The sequence below is a fragment of the Protopterus annectens genome, chromosome 16.part0, assembly GCF_019279795.1.
Source record: "Protopterus annectens isolate FY-2018-M chromosome 16.part0, PAN1.0, whole genome shotgun sequence".
In the NCBI taxonomy this organism is placed as follows: domain Eukaryota; kingdom Metazoa; phylum Chordata; order Ceratodontiformes; family Protopteridae; genus Protopterus; species Protopterus annectens.
Window position 1 is genome coordinate 333,107,164 of NC_056750.1, and position 22,757 is coordinate 333,129,920.

The window sequence follows — 22,757 nt, forward strand, 5'->3', positions numbered from 1 at the left end:
TAGTGAAGGCCCTAAAAGCTTGCTTATTAATTTTTTTTTGTAGATGAGTAATATGTTTCTGTATGTATTTCTGCTGCAGTACAGTAATTGTTAGTGTCCTGTATGTGTTTTAGTATTATGCAATTCAGTATTATGAGTTTTCAGTATTTTGAGCTTTCGAGATTTTGAGTTCAGGATTCTGAAGTGAACCCATATATATAGATATAGATATAGATATAGATATAGATATGTATTTATGTATGTTTATATTTCAGTGTGTACATGTTATACACTTGTAAATATGTGAATATTTTGTAAATAAGTTTTTTTTTTTCAAGAGGTGTCATAGGATCCTTTACATCCACCTGAGCTACCACCAAATCAAGCAGATGGGGCCTTGGTTTAACATCTCATCTGAAGGATGGCAGACTCAGAAGTGCATCACCCCCCATGCTGCACTGCATTGTCAGTAATTAATCTACCTGGTGTGGGAATAGAACCTACAGCCTTCTGCACTAAAAGCAAGTGTGCTACCTGTTGTGCCACTAACACCAACTTCCAGATTTTTATCACTTTCTTCCCTCCTAGCTTCCAAACTTCTACATTTCTCGGAGATTGTAAGTCATTTTTTATCTCATCTCTTCCTTTAACTGTTAAATATCCCAAGGTTAGGGGTAGATGAGGCTAGGTTAAGTCTTCCATAAATATTTCCATTTGTACTCTTTCTGGATTTCCACATTTCTCTGCTTTGTACATTTTTTATATAAAATTTCTACAATATCTTTAATACATCTACAAGATCTCTGCTCATTTTTCTTTTCTTTGGGCTCCTTAGGGTTGTCAACAACCCTTTCCAGTTTATGTTGCTTAAGTCACTGTGCTAAAAGTTTTTGTGCTGTGGAGTTATCAAAAAAAAGTTGCTTCACTGCAATCTTTTTAAACTCAAGCATACTATCCAGATTCTCTCTTATTTTCTCCTTAGCACTCTGCAATTGAGTATCTTCTTATTCTGTGTAAACTTTTGCAATATTTAACATTTTGTTCCCATCTATAAGATTCATAGATTAATACTAAGCTAACTGCAATCTTTTTAAACTCAAGCATACTATCCAGATTCTCTCTTATTTTCTCCTTAGCACTCTGCAATTGAGTATCTTCTTATTCTGTATAAACTTTTGCAATATTTAACATTTTGTTAGCCCATCTAAATAATTTCTATTACTTAACTGTATTTTTTCTTTTATATCTAACTTATTCTTTCTTAAACTCTACTTTCATTTTATCCCATTTACTAGCTAAAACTTTTGAAGAAATTCCTTAACTCTCAATTTCCCCTACCCATTCCTTAAGTTCCTGTCTTTTTACTAGGTAGGTAGAGATGCACAAGTGTCTCCTTTTATTTCATTCTCGTGGATTTTTATCTTCGTTGTTATTGGCAAATGACCTGACAATTATTAGATGTGCATCAATGTTTTTAATTAAATGCACATCCTGTGAAATATATTTTCTGTCTATGAAATATATTTTCTGTCTAGTCTAGCCCAGTTATTTTACTATGGGGAATACTATGTAAATTCTGTCAGAGTTTATAGTGAACTGACATCTTCCATACCAAGTATCCTCATGAATTTCATCCAAAGTCTTCCATCTTTTGTTATATTTTCCCTAGTAGATCCACCAGACACAGTCTGAATATTACACACCAAATTACAGTTCCCATCTATAAGATTCATAGATTAATACTAAGCTAACTGCACTTGTGACCCATTTTAAGTCTAGCCAATTGCCCCATGTGAGACTCAAACCCTGCACCTTGTGTTTGTAAGGTAAACACCTTAACCATTACACCAACCTTCCACATAAGTAATATTCCTTGCTGAAAGCCGATTATTCTCCCAAAATTTTCATAAATTCCATAATAGCTATTTTAGGTGGAATATAAATGTATGCTAGCAAAATCCTCTGCCCTTGCCAGTAGCCCCTTACTACCACAAATCTACTATTATCTGTTTTCCTCTGTTATCACTATAGGAGGTCCTCTAGCAAATAATACTGCCCTTTCCCTTTGTCCCTGATACTCTGCTTAATATTCATCTCAAAATCCTTTCTTTGTCAAATTCACATTCTCATTTCTTTCCAAATGTGTCTACAGCAGCATTGCTATTTGCACTCTGTATTTCTTAATATCATTCAGTGCTCTCTCTTTTTTGTCTATATGTGTAAGTTCATTTGCATTCCAGGATAGTATGGCTAGATTAGCCATTATGATAAAAAGCTATTGAGTGTTTATTTCTGACTTTTGTCTTATATGTACAAACTAATGTTTGGCAGTAAGACCTTTTATACATTTTTTTCTCATTTCCATTTGAGCCTATGTCACATTTCCAAGACTTTTTGCTTTAGTGGAAATCCTCAAACAAAAGAACTAAATAAAATTTCAGAACACCTCATCCCATATTAACTTAGAATAAACAACAAAAGGCAAATGAACCAAGGTATTATGAGCAAATAATTAGAGAGAGAATGGTAATAGAATGGAAAGAGGCCAATAATTTGTTTGGACTGCAGGCTAGAGTTTGCTTTCCCTTTCAAGGATTGATATCAGAGTATAGGCTAAGAGAAAGAAATAGGAGGATCCTAAGCACAAGACCAGTGCTGGTAGAGTTTATAGTAGAATCTAAAACAGAAGCTCCTGTTAGAAAAGAAGGCATAATTAGTAGAGCATATAAAATATTGCATGATAACTATAAGAATAAATTGGATGATGTTAGAAAGAATCGTGAAGAGAGATTGCATGAGCAATTCACAAAGAAACAATGTGGGGATATATGTATGTCTCCCAAATATGTAACAAGGTCTAGAAGATTTAGTATCTTTGCTTGCAAGTGTTTATATAAGTATTTTATACCCCAAGTAGACTCCAAATATTTTTTCCTCAGGTACACAGCAAATGTTGGCGGTGTGACAGTGAAGAAATAGATAACTGGTGACATATTTTCTGGTAGTGTAATGAGTAGGAAGACATAAAAATTCCCTGCAAACTACTCTATCAGAGGAAATACTGGGTTAGCAAATTGGTATGCCTAAAGAAATGATTTGTTGATCTACAATATAGAATCAGAATTTTCCTAGATATAGTAAGGCCTTGCTGGGTCTAATTATGGTGGCTGCCAAAAAAAGCAATTACTAGGAAATGTAAATCAAAGTCTAAACCAAACGTACCTAAAGTGATGAATATATTAACAGAGATAAAACTGGAAATTGGTTCTTTAGAAAAGGGTAAGAGCAAATTACATAGAAAAAATGGAAATTTTGGGAACAATAAATGCAAATGAGGAATGAGGTTTAAAAGCAGGCAGGATTTGAATGAGCTTTGAAATGTTTGACAGTGACTGAATAGATTATAACTGACGTATAATATTTGCAACTAAAATTATGTGAATAGTTTTCATTTATACAAATGTATGATTGCCTATGTTATTAGTGATAATTTAATAAAGATGTTTCTTGTTTAATTCAAAAAATAAGTAATTGCACAACTATGTACATCTTCAGCAAGTGTAGTTTTACCCTCCAGATAGGAGTAATTGCCTCAGTTGACAGCTGTACCCGCAGACATTACAAAATCTTAAATTACAGTTACCCATGGTCCAAATAAATTCTTGGCCTCTTCCCATTCTATTACCTTTCCCTCTATAATGATTTATTCCCAATACCTTAGTTTTTCTTTTGCCAGTTTTCTCCAATAAATTCCAGACCCTTCTTGCCTATTGTCTGTATTCCTAATTGCATCCCTATCAGCAGAATTTTTTTTCTCCATTCCATTGTTGGCTTAGTTCTTAGAATACTTTCAAATACTTGACAAATGTAATATTCTGTATGGCTATTGTTATTCTCCTTAATATCTACATCCAAAATCTGAGTCTCTCCTTGTTTCTTGAGCTTTCCACCCTATTTCATCATCATGCCTTTCTGCTTTGAATTATAGGTTTCTGCTTGTGCTATGTATGGGTGTCTTAACTGTGTAGCTCTGAAATATCGCTTCAGAATTGTGTAATCCCAGACTGCCTTGTTCTGTTAGAAGAACCAGCTTATCCTACCTGACTCCTGCTGTCTTCCCCTCCCAGATGAATATCCTTAAGCTCTTTTGTTAACTCATCCCCTCCAATACAACACTTTTGAGTGTGTACCCTTAACTCCCAGTGGGTGTGATGAGCCTTTAAAAAAATGAAGTTATCACCTTATAGTTCAAACAAATATTCATATATCTGGAACCTTAATGGCAAACTATTCAGGATAAATTAATATTTACATTAGTGGCATTCATTCAGTTTGATGTTTTAAAATGAATTTTATAAGCCAAAATAAAGGCAGTGAATATTCATTTTGTAATGTTGTATAAACAGATTATGATAGCTCAGTAACCATTCAAGCAAGACACAGTACAGCTGTGAGCTTTCATATGAGGCTATGCAGTTCAGTCTGTTTTTAAACACATTTATTGAATCATCACTTGTAACATAGGCTTAGTTCTGTCTGTGTTATCTGAATGTTGAGATATTTAGAGAAATATGAAAATTATTACAATACAAATAGTATACAAATCTCTATTTAGCTGCACTAGATATCAAATATCTATACAGTTGTGTTTGCCATCATGTATGCTTTAAGATGAAATTTTCTGATACATTGTATGTAGCATGGCTTTGGAATTATTAATGCAAATATGAAAAAAACTATATTTGATGCCTAGAGGAATCAGTAGGGGGTAACTGCAGAAACACCTGGAGGCACACTCAGCTGTAATGAGATAATTATCCACAACTTCTCTGGTTGATAAAAATATGCTTGACCTATACATAAAACTAAAGGGACTAAAAACATTTTAACTGCTTGTTTCTTGCTATCCATAAAACAGAGCTTCCAATTTATCAGTTTTTGTATATTCCCTTCCCACATATCCTTAGCTGCCACACCAGAATCCTTTCTAATCCATACATTTTATCATGTCCCCATGAATGCGGATATTGTTGAACCAGTTCATGTGTGGGAACATAACTTACAACTATTTCCCTTGTTTTAGCTTCATTAATTTTTGTATCCTGTAAAGATTTATAACTGTCTCAGAATGTTCCACAACACTGAAATGTCCTTTTCTGTTTTTATCAGGTATAAAATATCTGCAAATAGACCCAGCTTTTCTTTACTACCATACCAATTATACCCTTGAATTTTTGAGTCCCTTGTTTTCTTTGCCAGTGATTCTAAATATAATGCAAATAACAAAGGTGAAAGACGACACCTTTGTCTGGTTCCTCTGCTCCAGCAGAAATTATCAGAGAGGACCCCCACCCACTTTAATTTTCTCATCTGATCCCTCATATATCCTCCTAATCAACCTAATAATTTTATCAGGGAATGAGAGTGTTTATCGCCCTGCTCATAAACTCCCCAGCTTACTCTATCGAATGCTTTTTCTGCATCAAGACCTACCAACAACAGTGGTACTTTTGTACTATGTGCTTCCCTCTGGATCATCAATGTTCTGTTAATGTCATCAAACATTTGCCTCAACTCCACAAAACTACACTGATCCATATCTATCAATTTTGGCATCACATTTGCCATTTTTAGCAATTATAGACAAACACTTTATAGTCAAGGTTTAGGGTTGAAATAGGTATGTGTGAAATTTGATCTGATGGATCCTTACCCTCTTTTAGGTATTACAGCCACTACCACTTTCTTTCAGGATGTTGGTGTTTCTCCCCCTCTTAAAATACTGTTAAATAAAACCTTCCATATCTTTATCAGCTTTTTCCCTCCTAACTTCCAAATTTCCACAGGAATATCATCTGTTCCTGGGGACATTTCTGTGCATTGGTTGTACATCACTATTTTTCTCATCTCCGCCCATCCTGTTAGTAATTAAGTCTACTCTACCTCTAACCTCGGCATATTTAATTCCCCCATGAACATTTCCATTTGTACTTTTTCTTGATTTCCATACTTTTCTGTTTGATACAGACTTTCATATAATTTTAGAAATATTTCTAATACTGCTACAGCATCCCTTGTTATCTTCCTTGTTATAAGCTCCCTAAGCTTGGTGATAACCTTTCTACTTTCTGTTGCCTGAGTTGTTGTGCTAAAGGGTTTTGTGCTATGGAGTTATTAAAAGACAGTTGATTAGCAGCAATTTTTACAAACTCATGCAAATTATCAAGGTAATCCTTTGTTTTCTGTCTAGCATTCTGTAATTGCTCTTCTTGTTCTGAGAGATTCCTCCTATTCAACAATACTTTAACCTTTGTCAGTCCCTCTAATTCTTGTTTCTTCATTTGTTGAGCACTTTCATCTCAGAAGTAATGAAACTTCATTAGAATAAATGCACATAAATCCCAGCTTTTAAAATTTTTCTTTCCCACCACATGCTCCAACCAACCAATCAGAATGGACTCTCACTCACTAATTTAAAAGCACCTTAAAATATTTGCTCACATTAAACCTATTAAAATTCATTCAACTATATATTAAGACCAGCAATTGCATTACTTTCTATAACATTATTTTACAGAAAACCCATAGATTTTAATTTAAGGACACAATTTATAGACACTGTTCCATTCAACCTTTTGCCCAACGGTTCTTGGAATTCATAAATTTAAACACCCTGGATCAACTAATCCTTAGTCCCACCAGGGGCTCCAATATCCTAGACCTGGTCATTACCAACATGGGAAATCGATACTTCACACCTATGGTCACCCCCTCGTTGGTCAGTTCTGACTATAAGCTAATCACCCTTGACATCCACATCCCACCCCCACCCCCCAGTAAGGAAACCTCCGTAAAAAACTTCTCCAAAGCCAACTTCATGTTACTCAAATCAAAAGTGACAAACTTCAGGACACCCATGCAAAAGGGAACTGAAAGTTTGACTGCTGAATCGTACACCAAGGCACTGTACGAGCACATCCACATGTGCATGAATAGTGCCATCCCCAATAGAACCAAGATGCTCTCCTCCAAAAAAAAGGAAGCCAATCTGGTGGTCCCTTGCCATAAACAAACTTTACAACAAAAAGAAGAAACTGTTGCAGAAAAGAGGAAAATCCCAGGATGCAAAAAACTCCCTTACCAGCCTCCGTAAGAAGCTGAGATCCCTCATAAAATCCTCCAAAGCTAGTTACGAAAATAAAATTGCCAAAGATGACCACAAGGCATTCTATAGCTATGTCAGGAATCTAAATGGCAATACTCAGATCTGCCCTGAGCTACAACAGAATGGCATTAAATATACTAACCCCAAGGATATTGCCAATATCCTGGCAGATCAATTCAGTGCAAACTTCACCCCCTAAAGGGCTCATCTCTATACTGAAAGATTGCCAAATTCTGGTAATAATGGCCACACAGGCAAAAATGCACTCTCCAAAGCTAAGAATACAGCATCCATGGGATCAGATGACATCCTAGGCTGTGTACTACATGAACTACAAAATGAACTGGCTCCTCACCTAAGTGTCATATTTAATCATAGCCTCACCTCAGGCTTCATGCCCACTGAGTGGTGCACAGCTACAGTTATCCCACTCCACAAGGAGGGATCCACCTTGGATCCTGGGAACTGTTGCCCCATCAGTCTGATGAGCCTGATCTGCAAGGCCATGGAATGTATTCTCATGGAACTTATAAACAAATACATTGGCAACCGTCAAATACTGGACCCCATGCAGTTTGGGTTTGTGAAGGGCCGATCTTGTCTCCTGAACCTGATTGACTTCATATCAGTCTCCAGAGCCGTGAACAAGGGTAAGGTGGTCTACACAGCCTGTCTGGACCTTGCCAAGGCCTTCAACACCATCCCCCACTCTGGAATCATAGATAAACTTACTAAGCTGGGCATTAATCCCTATGTCACTCTATGGGTTGCCGACTGTTGTACTGACACTACTGACAGAACCCACACTGTAAAAGTAGCTGACTCCAAATCCAGCTCCAGACAAGTGGAGTACCTCAGGGTTCAGTCCTGGGACCGCTCTTGTTTGGCATCTACTTCTCTGAAGTACAGGCCAACTCTAAGGGACACTGGCTAGCAAAGTTTGCAGATAACTGCAAAGTGGGGGCCATTATTGAATCCCCAAATGATGTGGATATTCTACAAAAGGGCCTTACAGAAACAGATGTTTGCTGTCAGAGCCATGGGCTCAAGCTCAATGCCAAGAACTGAATAGCTATCCCCTTTGGGAAAAAACAAGTACCCATGAATTACCACATAGGTGGCAGTACACTAAACACTGAAAGTGTGATAAGAGACTTAAGGACACAGGTGGACAGTGGTCTCACCTACGATAACCACATCACCACAACAGTCAGAAAATCCTATGTGACACACCTCATCACTAAGGGCTTTTCATCCAGAAAAAATGAGGTCATTGTTCCTCTGTACTCCTCTCTCATTAGACCCATTACAGAATACAACACCCCATTTGGTATGTACCTCTCAAGACATCTGCAACAACTGGAAAGGCTGCAGAAATACCTCACTAAAAGAATCACAGGCCTAAAGCAGATGCCCTATGCTGACAGTCTAAAAAATCTCCACCTATACTGTGTCGCATATCATCTACTCAGAGGCAATCTCTGCTTAACATACAAGGCCATGTCAAACCCAGAGCTGTTGGACATGCTACACTTAAAGAAATCCCAATCCCTCAGAGAGACACGCTCCAGGGATCTACACTTTGTCATCACAATGAACAAAACATGCTGGATGGATAGGTTCCTGACCCAGAGACTCCCCAGACTCTGGAATAGACTTGCCCATACATGTCAAGCAGAGCACCTCTTTGGTCCTCTTCAAAAGGAACCTTGATAATTGGATGGGAGATAGGAAATCCACCCCTGGGATCATGTCAGTCTTCCTGCTAGACAGGTGTCCAGGGAAGTAAATACTGTGGGAAGAAATAGCCAGAGAATTGTTATGGCTAGGCTTGTGTAGGCCCTAGGGCAATAGCCTAGTATCAACCTATGAACCTTGGCATTTGCATTGCTCTAGTTCTCAATTGCCAGTGCAATTCCCAATATTCTAGCCACAAGTCATAAGCCATCCATCCTGGATTTATAGACATTTTATCTATTACAACAAAACAAAAACTTGTGTGGATGTCACTCACATGCTTAGCCAAGGTGTTGTTTATACTACATTTAGAAGTAGAATATATATATATATATATATATATATATATATATATATATATATATATATATACATATTTGTAAATTCTGTCCTTAAAGTACCTTGACATGTGGCAGAAGATGTAATTCCTTTGGTTTAACAATTACATCTAGCTTTAGGCTAAATAATCAAATTTCTAATCTGAATACACTCACTTTCCAGTATGTATTTACAATAATGGCAGTTGCCACATTTACATATATCCCATCTAACATCCAAATCCTCTATTCATTTAACCATATTTTTCATACATACCCCCTTCTTTGCCACAAACTTTGGTATTTCTCCCAACTCTTTGGACATTCCAAGGTGGTTAATGATGGGCCAGTTTTTAAAAATAGACTTCCTAATTTTCCCGTAGTCTATACTGAATGTTGTTATAAAGGCTGAGAACATATTTTGGGAATTGTAAATTACATTTTTCCCTTCTCCCATTCCTTTCTAACACATCAGTGGCTGTGGTGGAGACAGCCTGCTTGTAGCAGATTTCATTCAACCCATGCTGGTATTTGAGTAAAGCCAATAACTTCTTGCAAGCCCATTTTTTTTTAAACTTGATTCTTGACCACACCCTGTCTAGCTGCCTGCATTTCAGTGCCCTGTGATCTCCCTATGGAGAATTCACTCACTTCACCTTTACAGACTGACAGAGGTCTCATCTGAATTCCCTTCTACTTTTTGTAAATTTTTAAAATAAAGAACTTGTTTATATATAGTGACCTTAAGAACTTAAATGTTTTTGTTAGCGTATTTTACCAGTATTTCTCTGCTCCGTAGCATTTTTGCTACTGTAACTCCATCAAAACTGCTCCTTAAGACCCTCTCCTGCATCTAACTTTCTTCTTTTGTTTTTTTAACTTGTCCCCTTTTGCTTTTATCTCCTTTTCTAGCTCAACTCACTTGCAAACCTAAACTCATTCTTCTATCTGTGTTGTACTACCCACTGCAATCTGTCTTATTCTCCTCTCTTCCCTACTACTTACCTGTACACCTCCTTTCAACTGATTGTTTTTCTTACTCTTCTTGCTTCTCCCAGGCCGGTGTAGTGTCTAAACCCTTTTTGGTCTTCCTCCTAAACTCCATTTCCTATACTATCCCTATGGGCTCTCTTCCCGACCTCTCTTCCTCCTAAACTGCATTTTCCATACTATCCCTACAGGCTCTCACTTCCCGATTTCTCCCATAATCCTTTGCACCATTTAAAATTATCTCCTGGTTTTGGCACCTTACTTTTCCCTTCTCCCATCATCAGCGACTCTGGTGGAGACATCCTGCTTGCAGCAGATTTCATTCAACCCATGCTGGTATTTGAGTATAGCCAATAACTTCTTGTAAGTGATCTGATTCCATTACTGTACTACTTGTAAGTTGTTGTTCTGTGGTGGTGAGGTTTTGTAGTAAACCACTCTTTACTTTTACAGCCATTTGCCTAGATTGTGTTTAGTGACTGCATTTCTGTTTGCTTCCCAGTCCACCTCATATTGTGTAGCTAGTTTGGAAATACTGCAGTGCTATTACCTCTGTTTTTAACCTTATTTGACTGCATAAATGCTTTCCTGTGATGGTAGCTACTGAGATTTGCGTAGCAACTGCAATACTGTTTCTCTCTTTTCATAAACAACTTTGGCAAATCCATTTTATTACCTAATTCGCTGACTATGCTAGGTTAATGGAGGATATATGTTAAGGGGCTTAACTCTGTGATCCTGGTTTTAGAGTTTATTAATAATCTCACTTATTTTCAATTTACTTGCAGATTATATTACTTGCTTGCTTTTATTACCTGTTTTTTATCATTTTATTTAGTTGCCTCACTGCTGGGTTTCGTTACCTTTTTAACAAGATACTGCTGTGTAATTTCTCTAGACGCAACTGAATATTGCACTACTACTTTTGGATGGTAGCTTTACATGTGCTTCCATTCTAATTACAACAGTAATATTTTCTACAGTGAGTTTCATTAATAGATTTTTGCTTGTATTTCACTGTGATAAAAAATCCTGCTCTTCTTGTATTTTTAAGCCTGTATTGCATTGCATCCTGTTAAGTTATTTGTATTTATGCCTTTAAAGTGCTGATACTCCTCTATATTCCATCCTCATTCTCTTCTAATCTCTAACCCTCCATCCTTCCATTTCTAGGCAAGCCCGTTTTTTTGAAACTCTATTCCTGCTCACACCCTGTCTAGCTGCCTGCATTTCAGTGCCCTGTGATCTCCCTATGGAGAATTCAGTCACTTCAGCTTTACAGACTGACAGAGGCCTCATCTGAATTCCCTTCTACTTTTTGTAAAGATTTACAATAAAAAAAGAACATTTATATGTAGTGACCTTAAGAACTTAAATGTTTTTGTTAGCGTATTTTACCAGTATTCCTGTGCTCTGTAGCGTTTGCACTGCTATAACTCCATCAAAACTGCTCCTTAAGCCCCTCTCCTGGCTCTAAATTTCTTCTTTGGTTCTTTTAACTTGCCCCCTTTGCTGTTATCTCCTTTTTTAGCTCAACCCACTTGCAAACCTAAACTCATTCTTCTGTCTGTGTTATACTACCCACTACAATCTGTCTTATTCTCCTCTCTTTCCTACTACTTACCTGTACACCTTCTTTCAACTGATGTTTTTTCTTACTTTTCTTGTTTCTCCCAGGCTGGTGTAGCCCCACTCCGTTTGCCCTCGCTACGCTCGGGCTCACTTTGCTCCCCTACCCTACCCCCATTCACACCCACCCCATTACAATTACATTTATACTTTACCTAGGTCACTCCCCCCTGTTCTCCTCATCCCCTGCTACATCCTCCAATCTCCTCCTTCCACTCAGCCACCTTATTGCCCACCTATCTTCCTCTCTACTGTTGTATTCAATCTACCTCCCTTCAGATTTTATACTCTTCCTGCTCCTCCTAACTTTTTTTCACATACTCCCCAGTTCTTCACCACTCTACTCCTCTCTTCATTACACTTTACTTTCCATCTATTTTTCCCACCCTTCTGTATTTTCACCCACCTACTATCCTTGTAGCTCCCTATCCAACTTCTTACTAACATGCTACATCTACTTCCTACTATTACACTGCTAACCATCCTCTCTATCTCCACATCCCTCTATCATACAGTACTGGACCTCCACCACAGTCCCACTCTTCCTCGCCAAAATAGCAATTCCCCAAGTCCTTTCTCTTTCCCTTTATCACCCTCTCTTTCTTTTTCCTCATCACAAGGCTTACCTTTATAAAATTAAATATTCCAGATCTTATTATCTTCCTTCAAAATCGAAACTTAAATCAAACTACCTCTACTCTCTCCTCTCCAATTCTTCTTCCTTTTTAAACATTCTACTTTGCTCAGGTGATATTCATCTCAATCCAGGCCCTGACACTCACCTCACTCATCTCTCCTCCATTGCAACTTCTCAAATTAGCCCACAACATCTCACTACCCAGTCTATTAAGATTCCTAAAATTATGGCTCTCAGCATCCGAAGTATCCAAAACAAAGTCTCAAAGTACAGCTGTGTACACTTACATAAATGCAGATGTTCAAGTGTATTCATTGTTGCAGTCATCACATTTGGGTTATCCCTGCCAGGGTAGCCCTTGGCCGGCCCCAATACCAGAGGCTTAGTATTTCTGCATCAGTTGCCGTCACTTGAGGACTGACATCAGGTAGTCAGTGGTATAAAGTAAGGCAGCCAACACCATTGCATCAGTTTTTCGAGGACTGACATCAGGTAGTCAGTGGTATAAAGTAAGGCAGCCAACACCATTACATCAGTTTTTCTTACCCTAACCTGTCAGGAGCTCCCAAAGTAGGAGGCCAGGTTCTGGTGGAAGAACCACACCAGTGGAAAATAAATACCAATTTGTCCCTTGTAAGAAAGAGAGAAAAAAGGGGGTGGAGGGAGGGAAACCAGGACTCCAACAGTGAATACACTCTAACATCTACATTTATGATGTGTACACAACTGTAGTATGTTCTTCCCGTTTCACTGTTGCAGTCATCACATTTGGGTAGATTCCCAAAGCTGAGGAAATGGGTGGAGGCAGTCAAGGAAACTAGGGGCTGGCTAGGATGTCCTGTAGGACTGCAGAGGCAAACCCTGCCCTGGATTTGGAGAAGAGAGGCAGGTGGTAATGCTTGGTAAAAGTGTGAACAGATGTCCAGGTGGCAGCCTCAAGGATGTCCCTGATGAGGACTCCTCTTAGGAAAGCTGCAGAGGAGGAGTTTGCTCTGGTGGAGTGTGTCCTGACACCCTTGGGGGGGGTGGGCTATCGATGTTGTTTGTAGCAGAAATGGATACAATGTGCTATCCATTTGGAAATGGTTTGCTTGAAGATGGCTTTGCCTTCTTTCCCTGTAACAAAAATCCAGCAATTGATCAGACTTTCTGAAGGATTTAGTCCTGTCCAGATAGAATCTGAGCTGTCTATGCACATCTAGAGAGTGCAGGATCCTTTTCCCTTTGTTCTGTGGGTTAGAAAAGAAGGTGGGCAGATGAATGGATTGGTTGAGACCCACACTGGACACCACCTTGGGCATGAAGGATGTTAGTTCTGAGGGATACTCAGCGTGGAAGATGATGAAGGGTTCCACAGCCATGAGTGCTTGCAGCTCAGAGACTCTTCTGGCTGAAGTGATGGCCAAAAGGAAAGTTGTCTTCCAGGAGAGAAATTTTAGCTCTGCAGAAGAAGCCGGTTCGAAAGGGGGCAAGGTGAGCTTCTCCAAGACAAAGTTAAGGTCCCAAGCTGGCATTGGTGCCCTTCTGGGGGGGGGGCTCAAGTTGCTAGCCCCTCTGAGGAACTGTTTGATCAAAGGGTGTGAGAAAAGGGGCTGCTCAGTGGGAATATGAGCAGAAGTATCGGAGGTATGAATTTTTATAGAGAAAAAAGAGACTACTGTATAGTAGGTCAGCTAAGTAATCCAGGATGAGAGGGATGGAGGGCTATGCTGTATTGGCTCCCTTAGCCTGGATCCATGTGGAGAATCTTTTCCATTTTTCTGCATAAGATTTTCTGGTGCTAGGAAGTCTGGCCTCATGGATAACACCCAGAATCTGTTTACTTAACATTGCAGATTGGTTTTGGGTTAGGGAATAAGCCAAGCTGCCAGATTGAGTATCTGCAATTTCGGATGCAAGAACTCCCCTTCCCTCTGGGTCAGTAGGTTTGGAATCTGAGGAAGATGTCAATGGTGTCAGCAGAGACAGGCTGCACAGCAAGGGGTACCAGTGTTGGGGCCAGTCTGGAACAATAAGAATGGTCCTTGGTTTTTCCTCCCTTATTATGAGCAGTACCCTTGGGATGAGAGGTAGTGAAAGAAAGGCATTGACCCAGGGGAATTACAGGGCATCCACTTTCCAAGCCATGCAGTGATGCTCCCTGGTGCAGAATTTTCTGAGCTGATGGTGTGGGAGGCAAAGAGGTCGACCTTCTGGGTTCCCCATTTCTGAGTTGTTAGGGTGAAGGTAATTCTGTTAAGTGGCCACTAGTGTGGTTATATGAGGTTTCTGCTTAATTTGTCTGCCAGGGAGTAGAGATAGCCTGGTAGGAATTGTGCTAACAGGTGTAGTTGCATGGAAGAGGCTGTGAGCCAAAGGGTCATGGCCAGCCTGCAGAGAGGGTAGGAGTGAGTCCCTCCCTGCTTGTTGATGTACCACAGCATAGTGGTGTTGTCTGTTTTGATCAAGAGAACCCCTGGAGAGAGAAGGGGTTTGAAAGCTGTCAAGGTGTGCTGTACAGCCATCTCTTTTAGACTGATGTGCAGAGGGATTTCCTGAGGGCTCCATTGGCCCTGTATGCACCTGCCTTTCAGGTGTGCACCCCCAAGCGTAGTCTGATGCATCTGTGGTGAGGGTCTGGGTGGAGCGGGATGGGGAGAAGGGCAGACCCTTGTTGTGGGAGCATGCTGTTGCCCACCAAAGAAATTCCTTTCTGAGGCAAGGAATTATAGGTAGAAGAGTTTCCAGGTCTTGAGAGTGTTGACACCAAAGGCTCTTTAGGTACCATTGAAGTTTCCTTATGCGCAGTCTAGTACATGGAATGAGTAGTATGCAAGATGCCATGAACCCCAGAGCTTGCAGGATCTTCCTTGCAGATAGTTGGGGCCTGGTGGCTAGTTGAGAGAAGTAGGTTGTCAGGAAACAGGAAAATTTGTTTTTCTGGTGTAAGGAATGCCATCTGGGATGCTGTGTCCAGACTTGCTCCCAGGAAAATTATCCTTTGGGTGGGCACCTGTTTGGATTTCTTTTCATTGATTGTGTATCCTAGGGAGGTTAGTAGTCTCTTTAGAAAGGCCAGGTGCTTGAGCAGCTTTTCCTGGCTGTCTGCCCGAATAAGGCAGTTGTCTAAGTGTGGGTAAATTTGAATATTTCTTTGGCTGCAAAATGCAATGGCTGGAGCCAGACATTTTGTAAAAACTCTGGGAGCAGTAGATAAGCCAAAGGGAAGCACAGAGAACTGAAAGTGTTGAGATCCTGCCCTGAAGCAGAGATACTTCCTGCAGGATTCCCTGATAGGAATGTGGAGGTAGGCCTCTTTTAGATCTAGGGTGGCTAGCCAAACATCCTTGGACAGCATGAGTAGCAGTTGCTGGAGGGTGAGCATTTTGAATTTCGGTATCACCAGGAAGGTGTTTAGAATAGATAGATTGAGGATGGGGCACCAGGTACCCTCTTTTCTGGGTACGAGAAAAAGTCTGGAGTATAAGTCTTGGTCTATCTGTTCTGCAGGAACATGGGCTACTGCTCTCATAGAGAAATGGGAAAAGATTTGCTTTTGAGCCTCTGTCCACTGATTTGGTGGTAGATCTGGGAACCCTTTTGGGGTTAGAAGGGTATGGAAGTAGAATTTGTATCCCTGAGACACAATGTTCAGAACCCATTGGTCCTTGGTTATGGTGGCCCAGGTGCTTGAGTGAAATGAGAGTTTTTCTCCTAGGGGTAAGTGAAGGTGGACAGAGGGAGGAGGAGGTGAATCATTGTGAGTTCTTACCATAAGGGGGTGGCTTAGAACTCCCTGGTTTTGAAGTGGAGGTAGTCCACTGCTTAGATCTCTGCATTCCCTGGGGCTTCTGTCTGGGTGGTCTGTTTCCACGGGGCCTAGGCTCGGCTGGTTTATTCAGAGCAGGAAAGGACTAGTGCTTGGAGGGGCAATGTCTGCTGAACCTGGGGGGCTGGACTTGTAAGAAATCCTTAACTGTTTGCATAGATTTTGCTTTTTCTTCCATCTTTAAGACCTCTTCTGCCTTAGTACCAAATAAGTTATTTTTGTGCAAGGGGGCATCCAACAATTTAGATATGACATGGTCTGGCAGAGATTGGTCCTTAAGCCATGCATGTCTTCTAATGACAGATCCACTGACTGCTGCCATGCAAGAAGCTTCTAGGGTGTCAAAACCACAGTGCAAAGTGTGTTTAGTTACTTGGCTTGCAGAATGCTTTAAGCCTTGTAAATATTTAGATTATGCCCAAGTATGAAGGGAAAACATTTTTTGTTTAAGGAGTTCTAGAGTATGTTGCTGACATTTCAGCATATGGAACTGACATGCTGTGGAATCTCTGTCTGAGGGTGTGGGATTCTTAGCAGAGGTTGCTTTAATTCCTTTTGGGCCTTTAGAAATGACTGCTGGGTCAGCTGTTGGATTTTTAAAGATATTTGTGCGACTCAGGGACTCTATAGTACCTGTCAGGTTTTCTGCGAGCAGGAGGTATGGCATCAGGAATCAGGCTGGATTCAAGGAAAACATCACACAACATCCAGGACTGGGAGAATGGCCAAGGGTCTGTGTTGCAGATCATCTAAGAATTCCTTGAGTCTCTTTTTGGACTGAGGGTAGTCCTGACTCTCCCACTGGAAATGCTCCCTTAAAATATGCAGGGTTTCCCCAAAGGAAAAATCCTCTGGGGGAAGAGGCTGAAGGAATGGTGTCCTCTGCATTAGAATCCTCATAAGTGGAGAGGGGCTGCATGTCTTCATAGTCAGAAACATCAAATTCATCTGATGTTGTTCAGACAGAACTACAGGGGACAGATCTCTTTTTCATTTTGAGGGGGTAGCTTGGCTTCCCCGATCAGCATAATAAGGTCTTCCACCATTTTAAGCATTTGAGACTGAGGCAAGGTAGCAGGCGCCTGAGTGTGGGTCATTGGTTTTTTGGGTGTGGTTCAAACCCTGGGCCTAAGAAACTCAGTAATTTTTGAAAGAATGGTAGCCGTGAAAGAAGACGTCTGTATCAAGATTCAGTAGTGCGAAGGACTTCCTCGGAAGCCGGTGTCTGCACAGCAGCTCCGGACCCATCCAAGGTAGAGATGACCGCAGGATCCTTAGTCGAAGAGTTGCGTGGCATACCAGACTCTGAAAGGGTCTCAGTAGCAGCCTGTGAATCAACAGAAGCAGGCATCAGGGGCTGCAAAAATGCCTCACTGAGTACCAGAGGACTGACGACTAGCTTAACGGAAGCGTCGTCGGTAGGTTTGGACCTGTGCGGTCTGTCTCTGTCTTTATCTTTACATTTTTTTGGAAGATCTGCTGTCGGATGGCTTACCGAAGCCATATCAGAATTCAGAAACTGTAAGCAAAAAAAATCTGGCTACAATAAGGGCCCAGTGATGGATTGTTCTGGTGTTGAACAAAGCACAGAAGTGACAACGGGGGAGGTCATGGTCTGGGCCAAAAGTGACCCTAAGAGTGGAAGTCTTGGTGTGGTATTTGCTTTCCAAAGGCAAGACAATTGTTAACTTTTTCTGACATTGCTTAGTGCAAGGAAAAAAAGGATCCCCAAATGGGTACTTGGCTTTAGAAGACTTCAGCTTCAATTTGAAGACGAAAACTCAGGTAACAACTGACCGGCACTCATGCAAACTGCTTTTGTTTTGGGCTCCACAGCAAGAAAGACTGATGTAATGGCGTCAGCTGCCTTACTTTATACTACTGATGACCTGATGTCAGTCCTCAAGTGACGGCAACCGACAGAAATACTATGCCTCTGGTATTCGGGCCGACCGAGGCCTATCCTGGCAGGGATAACCCAAATGTGATGACTGCAACAGTGAAACACGAAGAACATCTACATTTCTGGCTATCACTTTATACTCTTGATATTCTCTCCATCTCTGAAACTTGGCTAAAACCTTACATTACTAATAGTGAAATCCTACCCCCTGGTTATAATATTTTCCACCAAGATAGGCCTATAAAAAAGGTGGAGGAGTGGCTCTGTTATACTCAGAACAGCTCTCCCTTCACCCATTTCCCATCACCCCTCCTTGTTTTCCCCCAGCTGAAATACTCATTGTTAATGTAATTTAAACAAACAAAAGAAAGTAGCAATTGACTATTTATATACCTCCCGGTGACAATATTCCTACCCTTGAACTATTCCTTACTTGGATCTCTCAAACTATTTCTATGAAGCCATCATTCTAGGTGACATTAACATTGACTGGAAAACTCTATGCTCTATTTCTCCAACCTCTAGCATCAATCTATTTAAATGTTCTCAACTTATAACCTCTCCTACTCACATAAACTCTAAATCTAATTCCTGTTCTATTTTGGACTGGATTCTTACTTCCCATCCTAATCACTATCATAATCCCACTACACTACCTGACTCCCTTAGCAATCACCTCCCAACTTCTATTCAGCACTACTCCACCCAATGTATTAAATTTCACATACATAGACTGCTGTAACCTATCCAATTTTGACCCAAATACATTCAATGAAACTGTCTCTTCCATCCACTGGTCCTTCCTTCACAACCTCCCACTTGAAGAAGCTGTTCTAAAATTTAACAGCTTATTTCTCAACATTCTTAACTCCATGGCCCCCATCAGAAAAATAAGAGTTAAATAGAAGCATGCTCCCTGGATTACCAAAGATAGTCTTTCCCTCATGCAGAAAAGGGAAAGTGCCTGGAAATCCTGGAATAAGCACAAAACTGCCTCAAATCTGCAACTCTGTAGAGAACTTAGAAATTGTGCTAAAAAACAAATCTACCTTGACAAAAACTTTTTACCTCAACCATCAAAAAAGCCCTCATACTAACCCCAAACAATTCTGATCCACTGTCAACAAAATGCTCTACCCTTGTAACCCCTCCCCTCAATCATTTTCCTATCACCTCTTCTCTTGAAACCGCCACTCTTCTTAACTCCTCCTTCATTAACTCCATGCAGAACTTACTTAAACCCAATGCTAACCTTATCCCTAACACCCCTCCCCCACCTCCTCATTCCACTCCTTTCTCCATTAAACCCATCCCCACCTCTACTATCCTATTGTTCCTCAATAAACTGAAACCCTGTTCCCCCTCTGCTGACAACCATCCACCTTACTATCTTAAGTTAGCAGCTTCCTCCATTGCCTACACAGTTTCAATACTTATCAATCCCTCAGTAAAAGAATGTCTTGTCCCTACTGTCTGGAAAAAATTCTACATCTTGCCCCTACACAAAGGAGGAAACTCCACTGACCCTTCAAATTTTGGGCCCAGTGCTATATTTTCCCCCTTTTTAAAATACTCAGTGTCTGAGAACCACCTCACCTCCACACAACATGGATTCAGACCTCATCATAGCACCACTACTACCCTTATATCTTTTACTCAAGCAATTGCCTCATCTCTTGATAATAAATTAGTCTCCTGCCTATTCCTCGACCTCTCTAAAGCCTTTGATACTGTACCCCATAAGCTCCTTTTCACCAAACTACCCTCCATTAAACATTGTAACTCCTCCCTTAGCTAGTTCTCTAGCTGATCAGCTACAATCTGTTACATGGCTCTGTTCTACCTCCCCCTTCCTCTCTGTGCAAACTGGTGTGCCACAAGGCTCCATCCTTGGGTGCCTCTTATTCAATATCTTTAATAACAACCTTTACCTTTCCAGTCCTCTCTCCACTCTGATTCAATATGCAGATGACTCAACTGTCATCTCCACATCTGACAGTCTACCTCATCTACTCACCCTTACTCAAGAATCTCTACATTCAGTTGAAATATGGCTCTCTGCTAATCAATTACTACTTAACCCTAACAAAACTAAACTTCTACTCTTCCTGCCTAAATCTCTCCAACAGCTCAAAACCTAATTTTCCATCTCCTTTCTAAATAACACTCACATCAAAGTTGAATCACATACTGAACTACACAGAGTTTATGTAGATGATTAACTTAAATTTGACATTCACATTAATAACTGCAGAATCTAAACTGTCCTTAGCTCGAGCATACCTTCTTCCCACCCTTCTCTACACTGCCCCATTATTCACCCAACTCCAAAGGAATCTGACTACCAAGCTTGAACACACATATAATAAAATAGCTTGATTTGCCAGTAATCTCCCTTATCGAACACCCCACAGTCTTTCCCTAAAGAAATTCCACTGGCTTGAACTCCAACACCAAATCCTTCTGCCTCAGCTCCATCTGACCCACTCTATCCTTCACCATCCCCTTGTTTGTCCATCTCTGACTAATCTTATCTCCCCCTATATCCCTAAGCACAACCTATGTAGCTCTGACCAACTCCTATTGTGCATCTCCAAACTTAACAAATCAATTGGTAAGATACTCTATAGCCACTCTGTCACCTCTGCCTGGAACAAACTTCCTCTACATATACACCCTCTTGATAATACCTGCAGCTTTAAAATAACATTAAAGGAATGCCTGCATGCCTCTTGGATCTGCTCTTGCAATGACCCCACTTGAATTTCTTCCCCTTGCCTCTCTCTCAATACCCAAGGCCCCCTCTTCTTTTTCTATCTAAACTATGTATTTAACTCAAATTTCTAATTCAATCTTCCTTCACCACTAACTTCCCTCCATTCAATCTCCTCCACAGCTTCTTCCTCCAATTCCTAGCTCCTCTTAATGGTTTACATTGTAATTACTGTCTTGCTGAAGTCTTTTATGTCACAAATTGTTTTAAATCTTTGACTTTCATATTTAGGGTAAAATGTTCCTATAATTTACTTCTGTTCTCTTCTTTGTTTTATCCATTGTCTTTACTTCCTTTCTATAAATATCAATTGCTCTTTTCCTTTAATTTTTGTACTAATCACTCTATTTATACATTTTGTATTTGGAGCTTTTCTCCTCGGGTCGCTGCTGAAAAAGGGCATCTTGCCCAGTCAGACTAATCCAGTTAACAAATGTCAAATAAATAAATAAAATAATTTCCTGTGTTTCTACTAGTAATTTCTACAGCATCAGTCCCTAACAGAGACGTATAAAACCTAGTTTATCTTTTAGTAACTACCTCCGTAGTGGTGGTGTCAATTAAGTTTTCTGGATATCTTCTCTACAAATAAAACCACAAGATGGTTTGGTCCACGAAGAACAGCACAGTACCAAATAGATAGTTCCAACTGCTTTATTCGATACAAAATCCACTTCAACGAACTCAGTACTACACAAAGTACTGCACACAGGAATCAAAAACACACTTGGTTGAGCGCTTTCATCTGCAAAGGCAGATTTCATCAGAACCAAGAAGCTCCCAAACCTTGCTCTTAAATATCTAATTGGGCGCCAAAAATTAATTAATTGATTAATTGATCAAATAATCACTCATACTTCAAGTCCTTACAGGATCTATACACAGGATGTTATATATTGTTAATATGACAAAAAAGTTTTTTAACCCCTAAAATGACTTGCTATAATTTGTACAGTATGAATATATGAAAATATATATAAAATATATATATAAAATGTATAAGAAAGTCTATAAAGACTAATAACCTTACTAATAAAAACATCTTTTTTTCAATTAAATTTTCTGGATATCCTCTCTTCAAAAAGATCTTTTTTTTAATTATTATTTTTTAAATTACCACGTTCATCCACAAGGTCATTTACCTCTGAAACTATCCTGGCTGCCATCACTAGCTGTCCTTTTACTACTGCTTTTTTTCTGTACAAATGGATGATAGCTACTAAAGTATAGAAAATAATTGAAATAAGTGGATTTTCGAAAAATCCATGATTTAAATTTCTGATGGTTTTCGTCTTTTCTCAAATCAATGTCCAAGTACTGCAACCCCTCCTTAGATGCAGGGTGGATGAACTTAAGGAAATGGGTAGTGTTATTAATGTAATTAATAAAACTGATAATCCTATCACTCTTATCTGACCATAACATACAAATACCATCCAGGCATCTAATATATAGAGACCAATACTATGAAAGGAAAATTGTGTATAACAGAACTGATATGTTATATGATATGTTGATGCAAAAACAATTAGAAACTGGTAAAAATAAATTTTGTAAGGTTAACATCAACCATTTGCAGAATCTGTAAGATCCATAAGAATCTAATGGTTCCCCCCCCTTAAACCAATATTGGATGCTAGTGTGTCTAAGACATACCCAGTGGCCAAATTTATTGATTTGAAATTAAAGGGTGTGTTGGATGTGGCAGATTACCTAGCCCAGGATTTATGGGACTTCCTAACAAGAATTAAGGCACACTTATTTTCTGAAGGCATTATATTTTTAACAGTTGATGTAAAAGACCTGTTCTCAGTCATCC